Genomic DNA, 26389 nt, shown 5'->3' with positions numbered 1-26389 from the left:
CCTTACATATAGCATATGTAACTCAGTGGGCAGGTCCCACTTCATGCAGAAAATGAAATGAGACGTTTTGATCAGTGTCCTAAAGGTGACCAACTGCTAATCCTGGCCACATTACGTATTTATAGTAGGACTGGAGCAGGGAGGATTGCCAGGCCTAATTCTAGCGCATTGATCAGGCTTATGGTTGCTGACTGTTTTATACTAAGCTCCATGGTGTGTTTACCTTACTTAACTGAATTAGTTTAAGTTACCCTAGGCAGGATTTAACATGATAGGAATCCAGTTGATCTTCAGGAGCAGTTGGTTCCCTACTTTGTTGCATAAAATATACTTTGTGGAACAGTTTGCATCGTGCTTGGAGTATTACAATCACTGACAACCTCCCTTCTGATACCTATTTATATTGGCTTAGTTTCAGGTTATACAGTATGTAGTTAGCTTCAAACCATCAACCAACAAAACCAAGTTATTATTCCTGCCTTTGTAGAACTTTGTGTCATTGCCTGCTTTATTTGTCTTCTTGTATAAATGTCCCAGTGGTTTCCTGTTTGTGTGTTTTTCTGGGTTACGGTTACATATTAACAGTTAACAATGTGACTATTCACACAAGAGGGGATAGGTATGTTTTTGTTGATGTGCTCATAATGCATCACATGCGTCACATGTCCCTACAGAGAGATAAGGATGTCACTGTAAATTGTAATAGTGCCCCTTACTTAAACAAAATAGTGACATCAACTGATATCTACATTATTTGTTAACTTAAGTCAATACAACAATTTAAAACTACTTTCTTGTGAGAGAAGTTATTTAACTCATCAGCTTGAAGTAACCGTTACTTTAAAGTATGAGTGAGCAGCTCTCTTTGAACACACGTGGGCGACTACGCATGCGCAGTTTGCCACAGAGACGTCAGACCGACGTCATGGGTCATGGAACGAAGTGGGAAGGAATCATTGTCGAGAGGCTGAGGACATGAGAAGGTAAGTTTTAACCCAGTCTATGGTTTTAACAAACAATATTGTGCTACAGAGTTGGGAAGTTAGCCAAAATCATTCAGGGTTAGCTATCGTTATTTGTTGTAATGAGTCATCCTCTTTCGTCAGATGAAAACCGACTTTTATCGTGTTTAAATAAAAATCGTGGTAAGGCTATAAGGTAAGAGCTAACTTTAAAGCTAATGAAGTTAGCCCGTCATGTAGGCATATGGCGTGGAATTAATTCCGGTTAAATCAATGTATTTGAAGAAAACTTGTGTAAAAGCAAAAGCAGCATGTTCGTTAACGGTTGACACATTTAGCAACTGCTGCATTCCCTGTTAGCACACATTAGCCACTGCTGCACGTTCCTCTACCGCCATTTTAGGCGTTGCTATTGTACTCACTTTCTCTGTTTAGAGTTTTTTTACATGCAATATTTTAACACAAACTGCCTTATAGATGAATTAATTTAATTACAATTCAAAAACGTCCCATTTAACTACATACTGATATATATGGGCGGATTGTATATTTTCAAACATTGTAAAATAACACGAAAAAAAACCCTTAAAAAACATTTCCAATAAATGCTGAGTAAATTATTTCTAACATAGTTGCAGGCCTTATTTGCATTATTAGTTTTTTTTTTTAAAGTGTTATTCTATATTTTGTCATGGTCTGGAAATGCATGAAATTTAATTTTGGAATTTGTGTAGAAACCCTGTATAGTTTGAATGCAGTTTAACTTATTGTGTTTTTCTATTTTTTGTGTGTAGGTATTGATCTTCAGAGACAGAAAACATGCATTGGCAATGTAAGTACTGCCTATTTTCTTCTGAAAAGAGGGCTCAGCTATTGAAGCACTATCGCTTAAAACATGGAAGCTATGCCAGAACCACTCCAATTCCATGCCTCTACAAAGATTGTCTATGTTCATTCAAGTCATTTAATGGCTTAAAAGTCCATTTAACAAGATATCACTCCCATAATATGCAGATGAGCGAAGCTGGTGATCTCCCTGTTATATACCATTGTCCTCTTTGCGATTTTGAAGAACCCTTTACAGAGGTCACTTTCTTCACCCATTTGCCCCAACATCTTAAAAAACAGGAAATGGTGAAATGTCCATTTGAAAACTGCACCTTTGAGAGCAATGTGTACTCAACATTTAATGCTCATAAATTTAAAGAACATAGTCATCCAAGACAGAAGAAGTTGAAGCCTGACATTGCTGTGACCAGTGCAGCTTACAATTCAGATCTGAATCTGTCTCAAGATGCATCACAAGATGAGGCTCTTTACAATGATCCTATCGTTTTTTTCAAGAGGAAAATGAGGAAGAGGCTCAAATTGAAAATCTGGATGATTTACAGCATCAACTGGAACACAATTTAGCCTCGGTATTTCTAAAACTGCAGGCAATCTTGCATATATCTGACATTGCAGTACAGGAGGTAATCCAACATCTGAATCAGATTTTTCTTTTATCAGAGCCTGTTTTGCATAATGCCATTAAAAACATTCTTGATGAACATGGTGTCACTGACAGTTATTCGGTTTTGAGGGAGATTAGAAATGCTGTCAAATAGAATAACCAGTTCCTGAAAATGACTGATGCTGGCAGGTCACTCTCCACAGCTGGTAAAAGAGCATCATATTTTGAAAAGGAATTCCCTCTAGTGATGCCAGTTCAATACAAGCTTGGACAAGAACCAAAATGTTACAAAGATTGTTAAACAGACCTGATGTTTTAGAAAAACTTCTCAGTCAAGATGAATCTGTTGATGGATACAACACTTATAGAGATGGCACACACTATCGTGAGCAAGGCCGGATTAACCATATGGGCAACCTGGGCAAGTGCCCAGGGGCTCTTGAGCAAAGAGGGCCCTCAAGTTTTTTTTTCTTTTTTCGGGCACAACCTCACTCATCGTACATTGTTTTAAATGACACTCACTCTTCACCATAAATAACACAGCTTTTCTATAAGGTCAAATTAATATATTTTCCCAACCGTCTCACTATGTATGCGCTCAACTTTATTACTACGCGGCGGCAGTGTATAGCCGAATCACATCCCCACCCTCACTCATGTCACATTTTGTGGACTGGCCATCGGGGATACCGGGAGCTTTCCCGGTGGGCCGGTGCTGTTCGTGGGCCGGAGGGCCGCTCGGAATTGAAAAAAAATACAATATGCCGCGCATTAAGTGGGCCTGTCTGTCAATTAAACCCTGGGCATCTTTTTCCCCCCAGTCCGCCCCTGGTTGTGGGGGGGGGGGGGGGGGGGGGGCATGAGCGCTCAGTGCACAGGGGCCCCTGGAGGTACTAATCCGGCCTTGATCGTGAGAAGGCTTTCTTTAACACTGAGACCCTCCGGATTGTCCTTGGGCTTTACATTGAGGACTTTGAGATAACCAATCCTCTGGGCACTTCAAGAAAGAAAGACTGTTTTTTGTCTTCTGTTAAAGGAAGGCTCCACTCATTAGATATTTAATCAAAACTTCAGTATTTAGTGAAACATTATGTTTAAACCATACCCTGAAGAAATCAGCGATATTCCCCAGTAAATAATGATTTTATAGCTCTTTTTTTATCAAAACCTGTATATTCCGTCAGGCAGCTGCCATTTTGGCCATTTTCAGTTGTCACGTGATCCGAAAAACTAGGTTGTGACGTCATTTATGCGTTCACTTTGTAAACACACCCTTTATATATACAGTCTATGAAACACACGAACAGTTCATTCGACGAAAACATGGCGGAGTATTTGAGTTCGGACTCGTCAGCTGAGGAAGAAGTTTTGAGCAATGTGGAGAGATTGGATGGGGGAATTCAGCCATACAGGTTCGAGCCAAGTGACCAGAACCGTCAGGAATCCAGGGACAGTGACGATGAGGATGAACAGCACGGTGATCTTGCTGGAGACGATCCCTTTACTCGTGCAATTGATTTCGGGTAGGGAGACCTGTACATGAATGGTGTACTTGCGATCGGTGAGTAGCCATGGACAATCCTCTTATGAACATATGTTGTCATGAGCTTGAAGAGCTTGAAAATAAACTGTTCACAGACGACTTGGATTGCACACAGGGGAATCCCCCTCTCTCTCCCTCTCCTGACAGCCTGTCAGTATCTCACGCAGCTCACTGATCCAGTAATGAGTGACCCGGCAGTGAATAATAAATATATTTATAACTAGTTTAGCTTGTTCCAGAGGTAGATAAAATAGCGAAGTGTAGGTCTAACTCTTGTGTGTTTCGCTCCGCTCACTGAAGCACATGTTGCATTCCGCTATTTAACTGTCTTTTTCGGACACCTTAAAATAATGCCACTGCATCCCCATTAAGTAATGGTTGATTAATAAATCACATTTTATGTTTCATCCTACTCTCAGAGTAGTCGTCCGGAAACTTGAAATGTTCGCTGCATACATGCGCCTGTGGATCTTTCGGTTCGGGCCGAGCACATTTCGCTAGCCACTGCCCCCGAGCGTACTTCCCCGTTGGCAATAGATGGAACCGAGCATTCCGTTGATTGTTCCTATCCGAATTGTGGCAATGTTTTGAGGTGTAGTGCCGTGAAAAGGGAGTCGGAGGCGGTGTATTAAGAATGGACTTCCACACTTTATTGTCCATTAAACACTCGGAGGTTAATACATGAACTGCTCTCATTGACAAGCTAGCAAGAATGACTAGCTAACGCTACCGGTGTTTCCCATAAAGGGTCCCTATAGCAACAACACAAACAGGGTGAATTATGGTCCCCAATATGGTGTCACCACAGAGGCATATTTAAATATAATTGTGAGAGTAACTACAGTAAACAACATGAACAAAGCACATACGTCAATTTGTCCTCGACACCAAACGCATAGTTCACGTCACGTCCGGTAAAATAAGTCATGTGACTCGTCAAAATGGCGCCGCCCACAGGGTTGATGTTATTTCGGTAATTAATCAGCTTAAAATCACTGATAACGTCATCGGATTCAAAAAGAAATAAAAAAGACTGGCAGAGAGTGGTCTGTTTTATCGGATGATAAAAATAAATAAATGCGTGTCATGAGGATTCCCTCCCTTTAACGAATTATTCTTGACCACTTATGAGTAATGTGTGTTTCAATATATTTCAGGGTACAGATGTTAATGGCAAGCGAACAGCAGTCCTCCGAGGCCTTCCTGTCATCCTGGGTGATGAAAACAATGACTTCTTCAAGACTTGCTTTGTAAGTAGTCTTTTTTCATCATTATTTAAATTCTACGCCACAGGACGCCCAATCTATTTTATCCTGTCCCTTGTGTTACATAAATATATTTTAGCTTTTGTTATGATACTGGCCAAAAGGGGGCCTTCAGCAGGCCAAGGTAAACTCTGCATTTAAAATGTTATTGTGGTTGTAATTTTACTATTGCCTATGTTATAGGATGTTGATGACCCAGACATCTCCAACAGCTCCATTGGGATCCTTACAGTCATCCCTGAAGACAGCCTGGCTTCACCTGACTCACTCGACCTTGCACCGTCAGCAATCACCATCATATTGGAAGGGAAAATGGTGATGGACGGCATCAATTCTCTCCCAGATGCCATGTGCCTACTTTTTGGACTCATCTACGCCCTCAATTTGCAATACCCTCAACAACTTAAGAACACTTTTGAATGTATTCAAAGGGTGATGCTCTCACTTGGCCATAAGTCCCTTAAACCAAAACTACAATCACTCAAAAATGCCCTGATGCAGTGAGTCAGAGCACCTCCCACTGGGACCTTTTTCTCTTTTGGAAAAGTGATTTTTCTTTGTTATTATTATTATTTTTCAAAGGCCGCGTTGCAAGAAGGAGATTTTTTTTGTATAAATGTGTAAATTTTTCTGATGGAAGCACAGAAGTCAGCCTAAAAAATGCCCTGATGCGGTGAGTCAGAGCCCCTCCCACTGCATGGCACGCCGATTTAGCTTTTATTCATTTCTGAAGGATATCAAAAAATAAATTTTTACTAGTAATAATGTTTATTTCTAATATCAAAAATTGAATTTTAACTCGTTAGAAAGAGAATTCTTGATATCAGAAATTAAATTGTAACTAGTTGTAATGTGTATTCTTGATATCAGAAATGCGATTTTAACTAGTGAGATTTGCTTCGTTTTTCTCATTCATTTCAATGGGAGTCGGAATTTGAACTAGTTCAATATCCTTTTTGATATCAGGAATTCAATTGTTACTAGTTATAATTCCATTTCTCTTTATAACTAGTTACAATTGAATTCCTGATATAAAAAAAAAGATTTTGAACTAGTTCAAATTGTATTTTTGATATCAACAATTGGCATTTCGACTAGTTCAAATTGAATTCTTGATATCAGAAATTTGTATTTTTACTAGTTCAAATGTAATTGTAACTAGTAATAATTGAATTCCTGATATCAGAAATTGGGATTTGAACTATAGTTCAAATTCTAACTCCCATTGAAATGAATGAGGAAAACGAAGCAAATCTCACTAGTTAAAATCGCATATCTGATATCAAGAATACACATTACAACTAGTTACAATTTAATTTCTGATATCAATAATTCACTTTCTAACTAGTGAAAATTAAATTTTTGATATCAGAAATAAACATTATTACTAGTAAGAATTGCATTTTTGATATCAAGAATTATCATTCTTACTAGTAAGAATAGATTTTTTGATATCCTTCAGAAATGAATAAAAGCTAAATCGGCTTGCCATGCAGTGGGAAAATAGATTTTTTTTTGTAATTATTATTCTTTTTCAAAGGCCGCGTTGTAGTACACACACAGAGGGACTCTGTTTGTATACATTTTTGTATAAATGTGGACATTTTTCAGATGAAAGCACAGAAGTCAGCCTCTCAAAATATGTTTGTTAACAAAACAAATAAAAATGTGAATATCATTACCATTGAAATGTCTCAACAGCTTAACATTTTAAGTTCAGCTTACTTGAAAATGTTGAGGCAATCGGTTTCCTGATATTACCCTAGTAAAGTGAACTGCTTTGACAAGTAATGTTCACTTTTTATTATGAGTTGTGCTAATTCAACATAACTCAGATATTTAAGCTGTCTAAACCAACTTTTTATAGTCATCGTAATGAATGATCTTGAGTTGGGTCTACTCAAGTTTACTGTAATGATATAAGTTGCCTGAACTCAGTACTTTTAAGTTGAAACAACTTAAAATTAATGATTAACTTTACTTGGAAATGTTGAGGCAATCGGTTTCCTGAAGTTTTCTAAGTAAAGTCAACTTATTACGATTTACAGTGTACAGATTTTGCAAGCTTCAGCCCAATTTAAGAACAGAAAACATATTGTAAGAGTTACATAACAAATAATGAGTTCTTTAGTCATGGGAATACATCTAATTAACCCTAATTTCCATCCTGGTCTTGTTGCAAAAAAAGTCATGTGATGATTATTATAAAAAAAAGCATGAACAATACCTCATTAATCATCATCAAATAACTCAAGTCACATAGTGAAGACTTAATGCAAGAAAATGACACACAATAAATACATTATTACACAAAGTAATATCCCAGCTAGAAATGTTTGGTTCTAAAAACATTCTGAGAATGTTACAGTCATTGTTCTAGAAAGGTTTCCAGCGGGAAGTTTTTGTTTGGTTCTTAGAACGTTCTTCTGAAAGGTAGGATAACGTTCTCTAAAAACATTCTTAAAATGTTTGGTGATAACATTGTTAGAACATTATGCCCTCCTATTCTTAAAACGTTTTCAGCGGGAAGTTTTTGTTTGGTTCCCAGAATGTTCTTCTGAAAGGTAGGATAACGCTCTCTAAAAACATTCTTAAAATGTTTGGTGATAAACTTCTTAAAATGTTTTTGAAAACATTGTTAGAACATTATGCCCTACTGTTCTTAAAACGTTTTCGCCAGAAGCTTTTATTTTGGTTCCCAGAATGTTCTTCTGAAAGGTAGGATAACATTCTCTAAAAACATTCTTAAAATGTTTTTGATAACATTGTTAGAACATTATGCCCTACTGTTCTTAAAACATTTTCAGCTGAAAGTTAGATTTTTTATGTTGCCAGAATGTTATTATTTTAGAGAAGGATAACATGCTTTATGTTAAGGAAATTATGCAAATGTTCTATGGTAACAATTTACTAAAATATTTTTACATTATTTGAACATAAAGACATAATATTCCTGTAATTATTCAACTATAAATTCCTGGGTAAGTGGACTGACCACTGTGGTCATTAGGATGATTATGATAGTTTACTTAACTATTGGAATTTGACTATTAACACATGTAAAAGGATGACACGGAATCAGCTGGTGAAAGTAACATTTGTTTATTAGAAAAGGGGAGCTGGGAGTGGAGGTTGGTTATGGCAGCAGTGGGAAACAGTTGTTCCAGGGTGGGTAGAGAGGCCTGGCTGGTCTTGGGAGTGTGGAAGGCCTTGGATTCCTCCTGGGAGAGACACAAAAATGAGTGTGAGGCAAAAGCAGGCAAAGTTGTCAAAGAATATGCTGGTAAAAAGGTAGAGCGGCACGCAACAAACCTTTCACAGCAACAATCCGGCAGGGAATGAGTGCAGGCTGCAGGTTTTCATAGTGTGGCTGACGAGCAGGTTGCAGGTGTGGTTGATTGGAGATTGCTCCCAGCCGTGTAGAGCAGACCAGCAGGCAGAGAGAGAGACACACAGTAGAAATAAACACACACAAACACTAACAAGGGTTTCAGGGACGGGCAGTGATAGTCAGTCCGTTCTTCTATATGTCTGTCTTTGGTTTTCTAAGTGTTATTCGATCCATATGACAATAGAGATATGTGCATAAACAACAAAAACACTTGGGGTATAATGTTCGAACAATGTTATCATCAAACATTTTAAGAATGTTTTTAGAGAACGTTATCCTACCTTTCAGAAGTACATTCTAGGAACCAAAATAAAACTTCTCGATGAAACCATTCCTAGAACAATGAATGGTAACATTCTCAAAATGTTTTTAGAACCAACAATGTCTAGCTGGGAACTCAGACATGCCTACGCAAACATGCAATATCATGAATTACGTGCTTGTTTTTTTCTAAAAAGGAAAATGTGGTGACATCAGATTTCTTTTAAACATCCTTTTCAAACAAATGCAACAACTTTGTTTTTTAAAGCGCACTACAAATAAATCTGACGTTGACCATGACCCTGTTAATATTTCGCATCACAGGAACATTTTATAAAAAAATAATAACCTCCTGAAAACATTATCCAAATGTTGCTTTCAAAATGTTCTTCTTTGGTTATCATGTAACATTGAGGGAATGTTCTATAAAAGAACATCTTTAATGTGTTACCCCAACAACGTCCAAAACACATCCTTAGAATGTTGGAGGCAAAACGTTCCACCTTTGTTTACATATCACAATAAAGGAACATTTTATAAAACACTTTGTCATCTCAGGCCTCAATAACATCCTGAAAACGTTTTCAGAATGTTGCTTGGAGAATGTTCTTCATTTGTTATCATGTAACATTGAGGGAACGTTTTATAAAGAACATCTTTAATGTGTTACCCCAAGGGCATCCAAAACACGTCCTTAGAATGTTGCAGGCAAAACGTTCCACCTTTGTTAACATATCACATGAAAGGAACATTTTATAAAAAAAACGTTCTGTCATCTCAGGCCTCAATAACATCCTCAAAACATCCTCTGAATGTTGCAGTTAAAACGTTATGTCTTAGTTAACCTTAAACCTTATAGGAACATTATTTGAAATAATAAACATCCTAAAAAGGTTATTTGAACATCAGATAAAAACGTTTCTTTAAAACCTTATTAGAACCTATAGGTAACGTTAGCCAAAGTTATGAGAATGTTCCCCGCTAGCTGGGATGTATTTATTATAAAAGTTAGTCCTTAACATCTATCACTGTGTATATCACCATTCAAACATATTTTAAAAGTTGAACAAACCCCACACAGCTCTGAAATGTTGACTTTATTTAATCATTTCAGTAAAAACTAACGTTCCTATTTCTCTTTTTGATTATAATACTGATGAACGTTCAAAACAAAGCACTTTGGCAACTTACCAGATACGTTTTAAAATGCTTAATAAGCACCGTAAGTTTCATGATATAATTTCTCCGTCATAATCGGTTGTTTCCGTGAACGGCCGACTGTTGTGTGATGGCAAATGCTGCGGCTGCAAGGCATTGTGGGGCAGCATTTTCTCCTCTCCTTTCGGTAAGGGAGGTTCAGTGGTTCCTAAGCTAAAGGAGGTTATAAAGGAAGTTTGAAACCTCCTTTCCTATCATGTAGAAAATTCGAACGGCACTTATTATTAAGATGTATGCGCTCATACATCTTAAGAAAGTTATCACCAAAAATGTTAAGAATGTTTTTAAAGAACGTTATCCTACCTTTCAGAAGAACATTCTGGGAACCAAAATAAAACGTCCCGCTGAAAACATTCCTAGAACAACGAATGGTAACAAACATTTCTAGCTGGGAACTCACACATGCCACCGCAAACATGCAATATCTGCTTACAGCTTATCATGAATTACGTGCTTGTTTGTTTTTTTCAAAAGGAAAATATGGTGACATCAGATTTATTTTAAAACATCCTTTTCAAACAAATGCAACAAGTTTGTATTTTAAAGCGCTCTAGAAATAAATCTGACGTTGACCATGACCGTGTTAATATTTGCCATGGCAGCAACGTTTTATAAAAAAAGAATAACATCCTGAAAACATTTTCAGAATGTTTCTTGGAGAATTTTCTTCAATTGTTATCATGTAACATTGAGGGAACATTTTATACAACCCTTTCTCTCATCTCAGGCCTCAATAACATCCTGAAAACATTTTCAGAATGTTGCTTTGAAAATGTTCTTCATTTGTTATCATGTAACATTGAGGGAACGTTTTATAAAGAACATCTTTAATGTGTTACCCAACAACGTCCAAAACAAGTCCTTAGAATGTTGCAGGCAAAACGTTCCACCTTTGTTAACATATCACATTAAAGGAACGTTTTATAAAAAAACTTTCTGTCATCTCAGGCCTCAATAACATCCTCAAAACACATCCTTAGAATGTTGCAGGCAAAACGTTCCACCTTTGTTAACTTATCACATTAAAGGAACATTTTATAAAACACTTTCTTTCATGTCAGGCCTCAATAACATCCTGAAAACATTTTCAGAATGTTTCTTGGAGAATGTTCTTCATTTGTTATCATGTAACATTGAGGGAACATTTTATAAAGAACATCTTTAATGTGTTACCCAACAACAACAACAACAACAACAACAGAATGTTGCAGGCAAAACGTTCCACCTTTGTTAACATATCACATTAAAGGAACGTTTTATAAAAAAACGTTCTGTCATCTCAGGCCTTAATAATATCCTCAAAACATCCTCTGAATGTTGCAGTTAAAACATTATGTCTTAGTTAACCTTAAACCTTATAGGAACATTATTTGAACAAATAAACATCCTAAAAAGGTTCTTTGAACATCAGATGAAAACGTTTCTTTAAAACCTTGTTAGAACCAATAGGTAACGTTAGCCAAAGTGGTGAGAACGTTCCCCGCTAGCCGGGATTGTATGTGCTTGCTCCCAAATTCCCCAAACGCCATCATTAGTCAACCATTGTGCAGCCATGACGTTAAATGCCCAAGAGCCGGAAAAAAAATATCAAAACGTTGTTTTTGGATCCACTCCCTTTACGCTGTCCAACATATTTAATAATTCATTGCCATATGTGAACTGTATACATCATTGTAATCTAAAAGAAAGTCATTCTCTCTTATTGAACAGTAAACAACAGATATATATATACAGGTTATCAAAAAGAACACTGTGTCCTGGCTTGAGATTCAGTTTTTCTACGATGCAGGTGCTGTATTTTTTCTCCAGTGCATGTCTTTTTCATCTTCCCTGTATCATTCGGATAATTATATATCTACTCATCTTATGTCATTGTTCTAAGCTAATGTAACAACACCAACGTTATGCAATCCCATGCAACAAGATGAATACACTAATCCGTGCCCTGACAAGGCTCTCGTGAGGCAAATTTTATCAATGCTCATAAATAACCACAACTCATCAAGCTGCGTTGTCGAGCTGCTGCATGCTGCTATGCACATGGAGTGTGTGTGCAAGAGTATGTGCAGACGCTACATGCTCCACAGGGGTATGAACTACGTCACTGCAGCTGGCACGAGGAACTTTGCCTCTGATAAGATCCAGAGCAGAAAGTCACAACTCTCTTTCTGCCCGATGGCGTCTATAACAACCTATGCTGTGACTCATATAGTATCGCCTGCTCCGCTTCTGAAATCTGATGCCACCCACACCCGTAACTTTTATTTGCACGTCACGCATCCCCTCCACACGCCCGCATTGTGCCTTGTACCCTGCCTCAGTTCCTCTGAGACATCTTGGTCTCATGTGACCCTGTTCCTCCTACACTATTACTGCTTCAATTCCTCTTCCCCCCTGCTGCTTCTGCCGAGTATCAGAGTGGGAGCCTGCTGTGAGACTGGAAAACCTTTTTAAAAAAAGCTTTCTCCTGTTAACTCCACCTCTGTTTAACACAATTCACAGCTTTGTACAGCGTTATGATGTAAAGGAAACAACCCGGAGAAGGAGAAATCTGAAAGATTTTACACGTTCTTATTTAATTTCCCTGAAGAGAACATGAATAAATATTTTCTTCCCTCATACTGATGCCTTATACTGCGTTAACCCTACAGGAACTGTTGCTTGGCTTTAAGGGACATGTTACTGTGATAATATGATAATGTGTGTCATGGTATATGTGAAAGTCTCTTTTATACAGTCTTTGGTGTACCACAAGGCCCCCTGTTTAGCACTTTTTTCAGGCACTAATGTAAAGCATTCAAATCACTTTAGTTTGTCTAGCAGGTTTTGATTCAAAAGGACCTCCAAACAAATGTCAAACAAAACATGAGACGTAGTTTCTAACTTTTAAATTACATTACTGTACAATTGATGTCTGAGTTTCAGTGTGTCATTAGAACTTTACTGGGGCATTTCATCCCCCCCCCAACCCCTCCTTCTCGCTTCTCCCTAAATTCTCCAAAGACTCCTTCGTAGAATCTTCAAAACCGTGTAGGCACCAGAGATGCTCGGCTCTGAAATGTGTATATCTTTCTCTTTGGGCGCACTCTCCAGAGAACCTTCACCAACCCCTCCGATAACATAATCCTTTCTTCAGTATGTTCCGAACACGGAAACAGATGACAAATATGTTTAATGAATGTTTTACCTTTATTTGTCATTCTTTCTTCAGAACTTTTCACTGTGCTAAGTCAAAGCATAGCTGTGAGTCATTGTTACATCAATGAACTGTAAAACAACAAATTAATTCATAAATTCCTAAGCGAGATGTATGGCGATAATGAACTTCAAAGCAAGTTATAAGAATCCTCAAGGTGGTTTAGATCATAAACAACCTTGATGGTTGCACTTGCAAGAACAATGTTGTTAACACCCCCTCTAAATCTTCAAGGGGTTGAGGCTCACTCTTCTTTCATCCTCTGAAAAATGAACTTGAAAACTTTATTACATAACAGAGAGTGGAGAGCAGGAGAGCCATATCTCCATAGTAACAGCGGTATAAACACCCTCTGGCTATGTCGTAACCGAGGCTGTTTAGCATTCAGACCTCTCCCTCTTCTCATTTAATAAAGGTGCTGAGAATCTGAAGAGCTGTCCTGTACCCCCATGAGGGTCAGAAAAATAAGAGGATCATACACAGTTTAGCCAAAGACTTTCTGATGAAAATAAATGAAAACAAAAAGAGATACTGCTTCAAAAGCAAATACAGATGCAACCCTGTCTTTTTTTTTAGTACAAGATGTACCTATGTTGGTGCAGTGTTCCTTAAAGCACAATTTAGCAAACTGCTGAATAAAGAAAGAAAAATGGGACCATTGAGAGTGTTTTTCGCACTGCATACATCTATTTCAACTTCAAAAAGAAAAGAAACCCCAGGAAGTGTACTTAAAAAAATAGAAGTGAAACCAATTTCCCTCATACCTGGAATTGAATACAACAAAGGGAGCGAGGCTAGAGTAAAGAAAAGGAAAGGTCACACTATAACCAACGATTTCATAACTCATGACATATCAACTACGTATGATTCGTCGAGACATTTTAGACGGTTATGTTTTATTCAAATTGTAATCCTATAATTTCAAGCATCTGGGCAAACTCGTAACTTTGTCACATTCATTATCACAGCATTATAAGCCATTATGCCAGTGATGTACTATAATAGTATAACATGAGCATTTAAAAGTTTCTACATACTGATAATAACACCATTGAAATTGTATCAATAGTTTCTCATTTAGAATATTTTATTGGATACCGCAGACACATCTTTTTTTAGAGTATGCCACCTTTGCAATTTACTACACATATTGTGTGAGCATGTGACAAGTGGGACCTATGACTCGTGAATGTACAGTATGCTATGTTCATATTTTCACAAACCAGAAATAGAAAGTAAGGGCTTCACATGTACTGTATGTGATTTGATGTATATGCCCTTAAGGTTATTCTAAAGCAGAAACATGAAAACTGAAGAGAACAAAAATTGTCTGTTTGTCTTTAAAGAGAAAAATGGTCACGGTGTTGCTAAGACACATACCTTAAAGGGGACTTATCATGCAAAATGCACTTTGTGATGTCTTTTATACATACATATGTGTCCCCGGTGCGTTGGGGAACTCACGCAGCATCAGAAAATAAAACCATCTCTCTTTTCCTCCGTACCCAAATCTTTAAAAAAACGGGTGTACAACGAGCGGATACAGATTTTCTGACGTCAAATCGGCAGCGGACCCACAGAAAGTTTCTATCAGAAACAATGCCTGACGTGTTTTGGACATAATCTCGTCTTTGTTTACAATAGCAAGCCTCGCTAACACTCAGAGCTAACCTGTACTTTGTAGACCACATGTGTTTAAAAAGCAGGAAATAAAAAAAGAACTCACCTTGTGATAAACCTGCAAGAGAAAAAGCATCTGAGCTCCATACTATTTCAGAAATAATCTTTGATGTGGTTTAGAACAGGATGGCGTTTTATCACAGCAGAATTTAACTTTATCTCCGGTAGAATTCTGATCAGGCATTAGCTCCGCCTCCTCTTCTTTCTTTTTTTCAAGCTAAGGACCCAAGTTCCGCGTTTCTCTAACAGGGCTGCAATAGAGGGGTATGAGCAGTATGAGGCATGGCTACAATGGGTGAACTGTTTGGTATTTTGAAAAAAAACTTCACAGACATGTTTTGTATAGGTATGGCCCAACAATATATGTTTCAAATATAGCATGATAGGTCCACTTTAAACATGTGAAACTGTCAAAGGAGGGTGTGACCCTGGGGGCCTTTTTAACTTTATGGGGGGCCTACTTGGGTGTTTTTCTTGGCCTAGACATTTTTGGTTAATTGCGCTGTTACTGCTTTGCATCGAATATAACATGAAATAACCAATACAAATGTCACTTACCATTGTTGAAGGGTCGTCTGTTTACTCATTGACAGAAAATGTATCCCTTAGGAAAAAAGGTTTGGAACATGTGAAGCATGTCAATCATTCATTGTATAGAAATATTAACCTTGGAGAGACTCGAGTGCTGGTGATGCATTGAATTCAATGGCTGAGACAAATGACTCCTTCCTGTACTTGTTCCCCTGTGTCCACTGGGCCCCTAGTTATACATTAAAGTGGGGGTCCAAGATGAGTGAAAGACAAGTGAAAATATGGCATGGGACTATCAATCATTAAACACCTTAAAGCTGCCATAACCAAAGGCAAATACATAAATCCATTGCACTTTGGGATATCTTGAGTAATTTGTGCTCTCAAAAACCAATGTTGTGCTCTTATTAATAATGTATGAATAGTATACTGGTATAGATATGAGGCCATTGCTTGGAGGCTCAAATCCTTCATGGTTATGGCAGCCTTGGACCCGCATCGTTCAAAAAATTGTTTTAGAGTGTTTGTAGTGTCATCCTGAATTTCCGCAGCCTTCGGAAGAGATAAAGGCACTGCTTTGCCTTTTTGATCAGGATGTTTGTGTGAACAGATGCAGCTGATAAGTTACGATATCTTTCTCTTTTCTGTTTTCCCTTTAAAGGGCTGTCAACACGACTTGGACTTGCATTTGTTCAATAGCGCAAATTCACCAGTCAAAGTTCACAGAGGTCAAACACTAGGTGAAACACAAGCAAAACAACTGATCAATGATCTCTTGAATTCATTTGGCCATTCATTTTGCTGATTTTAAAGCTCTCCATCGTTCCAGGTGGCCTGCAAATGTCTCTTTGCTTTGCCCCAGACTTTTTTCTTATGTATGTTGTTTTCTGTACACAGTATTAGTGGGAGCTCCACCCATAAAGTATCGTCAAGAAGACCAAAACCAACGGTGCATATGACAGTTTCTATCAGGGTCTGTCACGATGCGATAATACTTTATTGTCAGATCAAGTCTGAAGTCTGATCAGCCTCAAGCATGTCTCTTTGTGCTGAATCTTTAAAAACACATTACAAATAAATCTAGTTTTTAGCAAATATTACTAACAGAAGAACATATCATATTTCTGAGGGACTGTTTAAAGTATTTGTTGCTCTAGCAGCAAATATGTGGGATTGCCCCCCTCATACACCTTAACATTAGTGTGTCTCATGTGCTTACGATAAACAATGACTCTCCCCACAGTACTTCACATGGTTTTTCAAACATTTGCTAGCAGGCGGTCATTAGCATGATCATACCCGTTTCAATAATCACCTCACAGACTCTTTTGTATCTTGTATCCGGACCAGACCCTTTAATATTATATTTCTGTAAAACCAACTGACTGCTGGAAACCCGTTGCTTCGGCCTATTGGCATTTAACAGTATTTAAGACTGTATTATTTGATGGAAAGTCCCAAAGTGGTCTTCTTCTATTTGGCCTTAAACAAGATATAATTAAGTCTTAATCTTTGTAAAAGAAAAAAGCCGGGAATTTGATAGCAAAAAAAGAGCATAAGCTAAGGTTTGTGCTCAAAAGTTCTTAAAGAGAAGCAGCTGGGATTATATATCCTATTTTACATTTTTGATGAAAACACATTGTATTAAGCATTTAATGCAAAAATTATATTCACGTCTACTGAGCGTGCTGTGTGTGAAAGATGCAGAGCGTGTCTTCTTTTAAATCTTCATTAACATGTAATGTCTCTAAAACAGAGAATTAACATAGACCAAAGCATCAGATTGATATTATCGCCTATATACCTTTTTGTTTTATTGTAAATAGTTTTGAACAGCCATGCCTAATAAACCATTATAGGCAAACACGTAAATAAACGTATTTTTGAAATACAAGCACTGCGAACAACATTCGTGCTAGAGACCGGGTTTGTGACCCAGCAGCCACGCACACGGGCAGGTCATGAGAAGTGAAAACAGCTCATGAGGGAACAGTAAACTGGTCTCTAAATTATGCAAAAACTCTGCTGAGCTCCACTCCTTAAAGAACTTCATATGTAAGCATTTAAAGTGCAAAGGTTTGAGCAAGAAGCCTTAACTATAGGCCCTATCTTTCTTGTTGTGTATATTGATCGGTTAGGGTTGCATAACATGTTATTGTAAGCACTTTAGGTTAAGCTGATACTGAATAAGCAATTTGCACAGACATTTTAAAGGTATGGTATTGAAATATGGATTTAAAAGTGTTTTTAGAACACACTTTTTTAGGGAATGTGCAGCATTGATGGGAAATGGTTAACATACTATCAGTAACTTCCTAAGGTTAAAGGCAAACCAATGTTCTGTTTAAATCAGTGTAATAAAGTATGAGAATACCTAGATTCCCCCATCATTACACAGACTGCAGAAACATAGTTCCATATTGTAAATACCCAGTGTTTACCCCTTCAGTCCCCTACGCTGTAAATATCCGGCATGTTTCGTGAAAGGCTGGCAGAGGGTGCGGCCATAGCTCTGGGCGTGGCTACTGGGTATCCCTACGTAGCGATACCCAGGAAGTAAATGAGAAATCTCCAACGAGGCGTTTTGGGGAGGTATTTTCTGTGTTAGAGTTTTACTCGCTACAGGGTGTACTTTCAGGGTTTTTGACTCTGCAGACCGTTTACATGCATAAAAACCTTCATAACACACAAGGGGACGGGTAATAACCGGAAAAGCATGACATGGGACCTTTAATATCCACGTGTTTACATCTTTGTCTACATACAGGACTTTTTGCAAGGGCTATCGTCCCCGGATTGTCCAAAAAAATATTGTGATAACTTGCTTACCACGAAACATAGGTCTGGACATGTACAGGTAGTCAAATAATTAAGGCTGCCGACAGCCTCTCTGTATTTCTTCACATCCACCATTTTAGGTGCATCTTCAGTGTAGTCTAACTTTTGGTCACATGGTGTTTTCTCTTACCCTACACTCCTGCATGTCAAAACGTTCCAGTATCTTTTCAACATACCTCTTTTGTGTCACTTTCACAAAGCCGTCAGACTGCCTGAAATCCATGCCCAGAAAATGATTTAACCTCCCCAAATCCTTCATCTTAAATTTTGTGGAAAGCATGTTTTTCACTTTCTCTAGAATCTTGGTGTTGCTGGTCTGCCGGGTTATGTGTGAAATTGTCATCTGTTAAGCATTCATGCAACATCGTATTCCAATTTCGACCTGACTGCTTCAGGCCATAAATTGACTTCTCTAGCTTACACACTAGCTGTTCTCCCTCCTTTACATAACCCTCAGGTTGTTCCATGTAAATGTCGTGATCGATGGGAGCATGCAGGTAGGCCTTCTTTACATCCATCTGGTGTAAAATAAAATCTTCTTGGGCTGCCTTATGCATTAATACACACTTGTCAGGTTGGCTGTTGGTGAGAACATCTCCCCATAATCTATCCCCGCCCTCTGACTGTATCCTTTCGCTACGAACCTAGCTTTGTCCTTGTCGTGTCCTTTAACTGAATAGACCCATTTACCTCCCACTGTTTTCCTGCCCTCAGGCAATTTTGTCTGGGTAAAGTCTGATTGTCTTCGAGAGACTTAATTTCCTCATCCATGGCTTTTCCCCAGTTTTCTGACTCACTCAATGTCATGGCCTCTTTAAAGGTCAGAGGTACACCGCAAACTGCTCTGTAACAACAATCTACACTTTTGAGTGTTTTATCATCCTCATCACTATCTTCCTGAGTATAATCTCTCAAGTACTCTGGGGGTTTGCGCTCCCTACTGGAATATCTCCCACTGTCTGAGGCATGTGACGCCATCCTAGGGTGCTGTTCGCCATCATCCTCTGGTGCTGACTGTGGAGCGTTAGTCTGTACATCTTTGCTCAGTACACTAGGCTGTGGGGCCTTTACTCCCTCTTCACAGTCTTCCTCCGAATCCTGTTCTAGCCTCTGTGTCTGAGTCTCGCTATCCCAAGTTGTGCTGGTGGCAAACTTTACTAGTCTGTGCTTCTGCACCTTCTCTTTGTCGGGGTAGTAAACTAGATAGGCGGGGCTTCCCTTGTCATGCCCTACAAAACGTCCTTTCACCTAGTATCTAATTTTCCCCTGTCCTGCTGGTACACATAACACACTGCTCCAAACTTATGCCTCCAAGCTAAGTTACACTTTTTTCCCTGTCAGTGCTGAATATGGCGTAGTGCCCGTGTGCTTATTAAAACACCGGTTTCTGGTATATGCTTCCTGAATGGCATAGTGCCAAAAGTTTTTAGGTAGATCACTGTCGATAAGCATACATCTGGCCATTTCGAAAAAGAGTGCGCCCTTCTCTTTCAGCTGTCCCGTTTTGATGTGGGGAATAAGGACAAGACGTCTCATGTCTGATCTTGTTCTTTCTCAATTGGGTCTGAAACTCCTTACTAGTGAACTCAGTCCAGTTATCTGATCTAATGCATTTCACAGTCCCATAGGGAGCTGCATCTGCCAGATACTTCTCAGTGGAGAGACCGTACACCTGTGACCAGTGTGTGGGAAGATGGCGTCTGTGTCGGTTTGCCGCTCCCTCAGCTCTCTGCCTTTAGCTATCCTGTTTTTGTTTTATGTTTGTCAGAATGTCTCTGCTCTGCTCGTCTACGATCGCCAAGCTATCCTCCACCTCAGACCCTCACTGGAGTTTATATTGCTACCCAAACCAACATCTGGCAACCATAAATCGCACCGCCCCACCCTCTACTGTCGGATATTCCCACCTACCTGCGCCGGTTGCCCTCAAACTGCAGTTCATATAGTGACCAGTAGGAGCAGTCTGCAGAAGGGAGCAATTTCCATAGACCCTCATGTTAAAATGACCAACTTTACAGGTTAAATAAACATGTTTACATCGTGGTTCAAAAAACCATATTCTCTGTATAGTTAGATTCCCCCTTCATGACAACTTTGTGGGGGGTGAATTGTTTTATAACACAACCCTTTTAGTTATATTAGGTCTTAAAGGTCTTAAACCTTGAATGACAGGTCTCTGCAGTGAGTCCTGCTTCTACCTTTCTGTCTCTCTGCTAGTAGCTCCGTTAGCTCAGTAAGCTCCAGGATGCTACAGGCCGGGGCTGCAATTTTTCATTTTAAAGTAAATTCAGATTGAACATGTAAAAAAAATTAAATTATAGTGTCCGTCCAAAAAAAAACATTACTTATAGTGAAAACCACCCTTGAATGATGGGATTGTAGACTAAAAGCTTTAGGAATCCAAGCTATAACATGTAATAAGTACCCTAGAGGCTTCTCAATCCTTAAATTTCCCCTCCTCGACTCCTATCCTCGTGAGTTAGTCCCGCCCACAGGAGATGCGAGCGGAGGACTGAGGAGGGGAACCGATCAGAGAGGAGGGGAAGCAGCAGGCGGTTAGAGAAATGAGAACTCCTCTCCTCTGAGCGGTCATTTTAAAGAGACGTCTATTAATGATGACAGGAGGCACAGCAGCACTCTGTCTGATGGACAGATGTGTTCATGACGACTTATATATTTACTTTGATTCATTCACAGTGCGGTATAGTGAGACAATAACAGGCTACAGATGCGGACATATACACACACATATACGTATTTATATAAATATATACAATTTCAGAATCAAAAAAGTATGAGAGCACTCTCATAATAACACAATCAGAGATTGGGTATATCCCCACCCTCTCTCTGGTTGCTGAAATGGGGAATTGAAATTATGGGCCAAAAGTTGTATTTACAAGTATTAAAAGTAAGCATAGGACACCAAACCAACTGAGACCCGTCTGTCCGCCGCATCTACGCACTGTACAACACACACACCTACACACTGTACCACAAACACCTACAGCTCCTAAAGCATAATCAGGCTACAGCCGTTGTGTATTTTATTATGTGAAGCACTAAATGGTCTTAGAAAAATATCGACCCTTTGTTAAACTACAGCATACAAATACAGAGAGTAATGTGGGCCTGTTAAACTGATTGATATATATTTTACACACTGCTCTGCTTTCTGCACGGAACTCACAGCTGTTCTCACTGTAGCAGTTACTAAAATAATATCCAGGGGATGTATGCAGAGCTGTCATTGGCTGAGATAAGTCCGGCCGTGCGTTACGCCTCCACCGTTCCCGGAAATGCATCCGCGGAGGAGCCGTGGAGGATGCATCAGTGTATCCTCGTTCATAGCTCCTCCAGAGAGCCTCCTCGATGCTCGATGCTCGGCCCTCGATGTGCATTTAGAGAAATTAGATGTCCTTCAACATGGCGCGCTGAAATACATTTCCGGGTCACTACCGGAGGACCGAGGAGTCGAGGAGGGGAAATTTAAGAATTGATAAGCCTCTCCTGTATCAAGTTTGATGCAAAACAAGTGAAATTTGACCTTTTTAGAGAGGTTTAGCAACAAAAAAAACACCTTTGGGGTAATTTGGGTGGATTTGGGTGGATTTGCCATTTCTCTGGAACCCATTGGTCGATTTTGGTAATTGACACCTCTTTTGAACCGTTAGAGCCAATAGAATCAAAGGGGAAGTTCCACATACACACACGTTACCATTGAGGAGTTAGTGTGACGAGCACGCAGTCGAAACCTATGTTATGCTCTGAAAACTGAAAACTGAAACCTAGGCTCAAACTAGTAATTATGAAGATGGATTATCAGTAATCATTTCAAAGTGACACAGACACATTGGATTAACCATTGGATTAATCTCCAGCTTCGTTTTTATCGTTTTGATGCCATTGAACACGACTTTTGACCAGAACAACAGCTGAGGTAAGAATCTCTGTTTCCTCCGTGAAGCTACGTGTTGTGATGTCTGTTTTTGCTTCCCTGGTCGCGAGTTTGGATCGCTCAGTGATGATAGTAATATTTCTGGAATCTGTGGAATCTCAGCTTGCTAATCGATATCTTGTTGGTGCAGATACGATAAGTAATAAGGGTATTTATACCTAGAGTTCTGTGCTGAATGCAATAGCATCTTTTCGCTCAGGGCTCTTGTGAGACTTGTGTTTTGCTTCGGTAAAAATGGTTCGTATCGTCAGTTAGTTGAGTTTCTTCCCGTTAAGTGAGTATGGAACATTAATAGTTTCATAAATGTTGAGAAGCCCTGAGACACAGTTTCGTGAAGAAAAAAAAGCCCTGTGTCCCCGCCCGCGGGGGCATGGGGCTCAACAGGTTAACTGGTTATTGGCTAATGGTTACACAACCCAAACAATCGTTATGACATCACAAAGTAGCCAAACTCTGATCAGCTCTTTTTCAGACAGGTTTTTATATAAATGAATCAGGACAAAAAGAGAGCAAATATTTGTTCCTGAAACTTTCAGAATATAGAGGGGACACATGTATATGTATAAAATACATGAAAAAGTGGATTTTGCATAATAGGTGACCTTTAGTAAAGTTGGCCAAACAGTCTTACATCGAAAATGTAAACCAACATGACACATGGGGTTTGCTTTTATTAAGAACTGTTGACTGCCCGCCATAAAAGGAATAAAATGAAATCTGTTTGGGGATTATGTTCTCCTTAATTGTTTTAACTTTTCTAAATGGGTCAAATAAACACTCAATCCCTGGAAGACCTATTGCAGGAGAGCCTCTGTAGTCATGCCTCAATAACAAGCCATTTTGAGGAACACACAAAAGACCGTCTTGGGGAATGGGTTGGCAATGGACGAAACATGATTGAAATCCCTATTCAAATCAAAATCACATTAGTGACTTTTCTGGATAATAACTTGACATTCAGAAATAACAGTGTTTACCTTTCACAACATTATAATATCAGACCTCAGCTGACCAATTTGTCGCCAGCTTTGTGTACGTGGTGTACCTGGCTGGAAAGTCAAAAGAGGCAGGGTGATGTTTAACACCGTATATGTGAACATTCGTGTTGTTACATGTGTTTTGTGGGACCTAACACCTATCTGCCCGGCTCTGTCTCTTTTATCAATACAACAGATTAGCTGTTTTTTCAGGTCTAAATGACCAGGCTGTCTGATGCGATAAAGAATACAAAAATATGTGCAGTTCGGTGTATCAGTGCTGTGGACAAAAGACGCTGGTGATCCAAGGTGATGTGTCAGTGTGCATCGAAGGCTCCATGCAGCCACAGCGGCCTAGACGGATTAGCCTGAGAGGGACTACATGCCGGTTGCTTAGTAACTACAAACCTACTCAAATGCTTGACGAACATACAGCGACGGGCTGTATTGTGACCATGAATAGTCAAAAGTGCTTTTTTTTGCAACCTCATCTTACCTTGAAATACATACAACACGACAGACAAATTCATAAAGCCCTAAAATTATGTGTGTTTTAATTATTTGTGTGTGTGTGTGTGTGTGTGTGTGTGTGTGTGTGTGTGTGTGTGTGTGTGTGTGTGCGTGCGTGCGTGCGTGCGTGCGTGCGTGCGTGCGTGCGTGCGTGCGTGCGTGCGTGCGTGCGTGCGTGTCCTACCTGACTCAATGACTCTCCAATGGCCAGTGCACTGATAGTGGTTTTGCTGGATCCCTGCCACTCTTAGTGCTTTGCTGCAGGCTCTGTCCAGGCTGTTCTTCCTATTCTGGGATGTCCTTGTATGACCTGCGCTCCCATGCCAAGATCCAAGCTGTGTCTAATGAAAGTAACGTTCCAGGAGTTTGTTTCAGAATAAATAAATCAAGGCTCAGGCCGCCAGTGTTTCATTAAGCCATGCTTGTAAAGCCGGCGGTTGATAAGTTAAAAGTAGCAGTAGTTGTGGGATTGTGGCCTCAGACTGGGAGTTTTAGGTATTTAAACCAAGAAAATGATTTTCTAAGAAAAACAGACTGATACTTTGCTCATTCTAGACTTAACAGTAATCACACATTTAAGCTGTGTGGTTTATTTGTTAGGTTCATTGCATATGGTATTGTCGGTAGCTAAGATCACATTGTAAATATTGGACAACCTAACACTTTTCTGGTTGGACAATTGGCAAGACTTCCCTGATGAACTGCTAAAACGGACTAAATCAAAGCATGCCATGCCAGTTCAATCTAGAAAGTGAAGTTAAGCCAGTGTCCCAATCATCCAATCACATCCATGTGTGACTATCTGCTTAGAAAATATTTGAGAGTGAAAGGTTGTGTATTATTATGTGAGCGAGGACGACTCCTGTCTTTACTGTGTGTATGCTAATAAGCTTAGGAGACTTATTTCTGTGGTGACCTATTGCTTCGTGTCACACAAGGCTGATCGGTACCACTTTACAATAAGACCCTTATAAAGGGTTTACGAATAGTTTGTAATTATTTATTAATTAGGTTATGAACACTTTTTATAAGACATGAAATAAACAGGGTCGTGACCGGTTGCTTGCCAAATAGTGAGCCCATGTTTATCTGTACTGCTAAGCCTTATATTGGCTGCTTAGCTTACTTTGTCTTCTTCATCAGCCAGCATCCTTGGTATCTGTTGTTCACCGAGTTGACTCCCCCCCCCCCATCCATCTTGATGTGTCTTGGAATCTCTTATGATCATCTATGAATGAGTTACTAACATTTATAAATGGCAAAATGGAGCCTTATTGTAAAGTGTGAAACACATCACCATCTATTGATGAGTCACTAACATTTATAACTACTGAAAGGGTGCATTGTTTTTAAATGTAATACACATGTCCATTTATGAATGAGTTATAACATTCACACTTACCTAATACACATTTTTCCCATGAAATGCAAAGAAAGATGCAAAAGAGCCAAGCAAAACATTTTATTCACACATGAAGAAAATCAGGACTCAAAATAATGACTGTTTAGGTTCCGTGGACCTCCAAAAGCCAGACGAGTTCCAGAGAACGGCTCCTGGACAGGAGCCGGAACTGGGGAAGAAGCAGAGGTTGACTCCAGACGGAACACAGCGAGGCGTATGGTGTCAGGTTGGGAATTGGGAGGCAGGGAGCTAGCATGCCTGGGGCTAGCAGGCTGGGAATCACACACCGAGAGGAAATTCAAAATACAGCCAGGTAAGAATTTCACCAAGCCTGGTTTCTCCGTAGCCATCTGGTGCGCCTCTGCCAGAGCAGCCTCTCGCTGCTGAACACCGGACGCTCCCCTCCATGGATCAGAGCAGTAAGCCAGAGAAAAGGAAAAATCCAAAAATTCCTGCTCAAATGGATCTGCTGGGCCCATCCTTGGTTGGTTTCTTCTGTCAGGGTGAGTGAAGCAGGCAGGACCCAAATGCAGAAAAAACTGATAATACCTTTATTTCAAGGTTGCAAAAATGGAATAAACAGAACCCTACCCATGAACACAGTCATAGACAAACAAGAAAAACCAACAATGACAGACAGCAAAAACAGAACTTAAATACACACAAGACTAATCAATGAAACAAGAGACAGGTGAGGAGGGAGGAGAAAACACAGGGGCACCAGGTGAACACAATCAAGTAAACAGGTAGGAGGGAACAGGTAGGAGGGAACACACACAGACAGGAAACCAAGGAAAGATCTAAACAAGACAAAACACAACGCAGACAGAAAACAAAAGACAGATCTAGACAAGAAAAAACACAACACAGACAGATTGTGACAGATATAAAAGGACTTGTAGTTTTTAAAGATATTACTGATTTTCTTTGAATATAAGAATGTAAATACTGAGTCTGAAATAGTATAGCAATATGCTGTAAAAGTATGTGAAAGCATGAATAAAACTACACATCTTCAGATGTTGTACATACATAAGTGTCCTACACTAATAATAAAAAGTTATTAGTGTTGTGTGTACCTTGTGTGCACCGCCTAGTGGTTAAAGCACGTTATTGAATTATTGTTTTTATGTGTTATATTTGATTAAAAAAATATTAAGAGTACATACTTTCATAGGGGGAAAGTAGAAGGTCTGTGATAGAA

The 26389-nt window shown here is 39.2% G+C and overlaps 1 long non-coding RNA gene across 1 annotated transcript; it reads left to right on the top strand.

Annotated features, from left to right (window-relative positions):
* Positions 1–965: 965 nt before the first annotated feature.
* LOC307015871 lies at positions 966–5953 on the top strand. Its single transcript, XR_013801665.1, has 4 exons — positions 966–983; positions 1757–1794; positions 5116–5208; positions 5407–5953. It is a non-coding gene; the product is annotated as an uncharacterized lncRNA (long non-coding RNA).
* Positions 5954–26389: the final 20436 nt, after the last annotated feature.

Source organism: Notothenia rossii, assembly GCF_949606895.1.
Source record: "Notothenia rossii genome assembly, chromosome: 8".
Lineage (NCBI taxonomy): Eukaryota > Metazoa > Chordata > Actinopteri > Perciformes > Nototheniidae > Notothenia > Notothenia rossii.
Note: the sequence above shows the minus strand (reverse complement) of the source record. Positions and strands in the feature narration are given on the sequence as shown.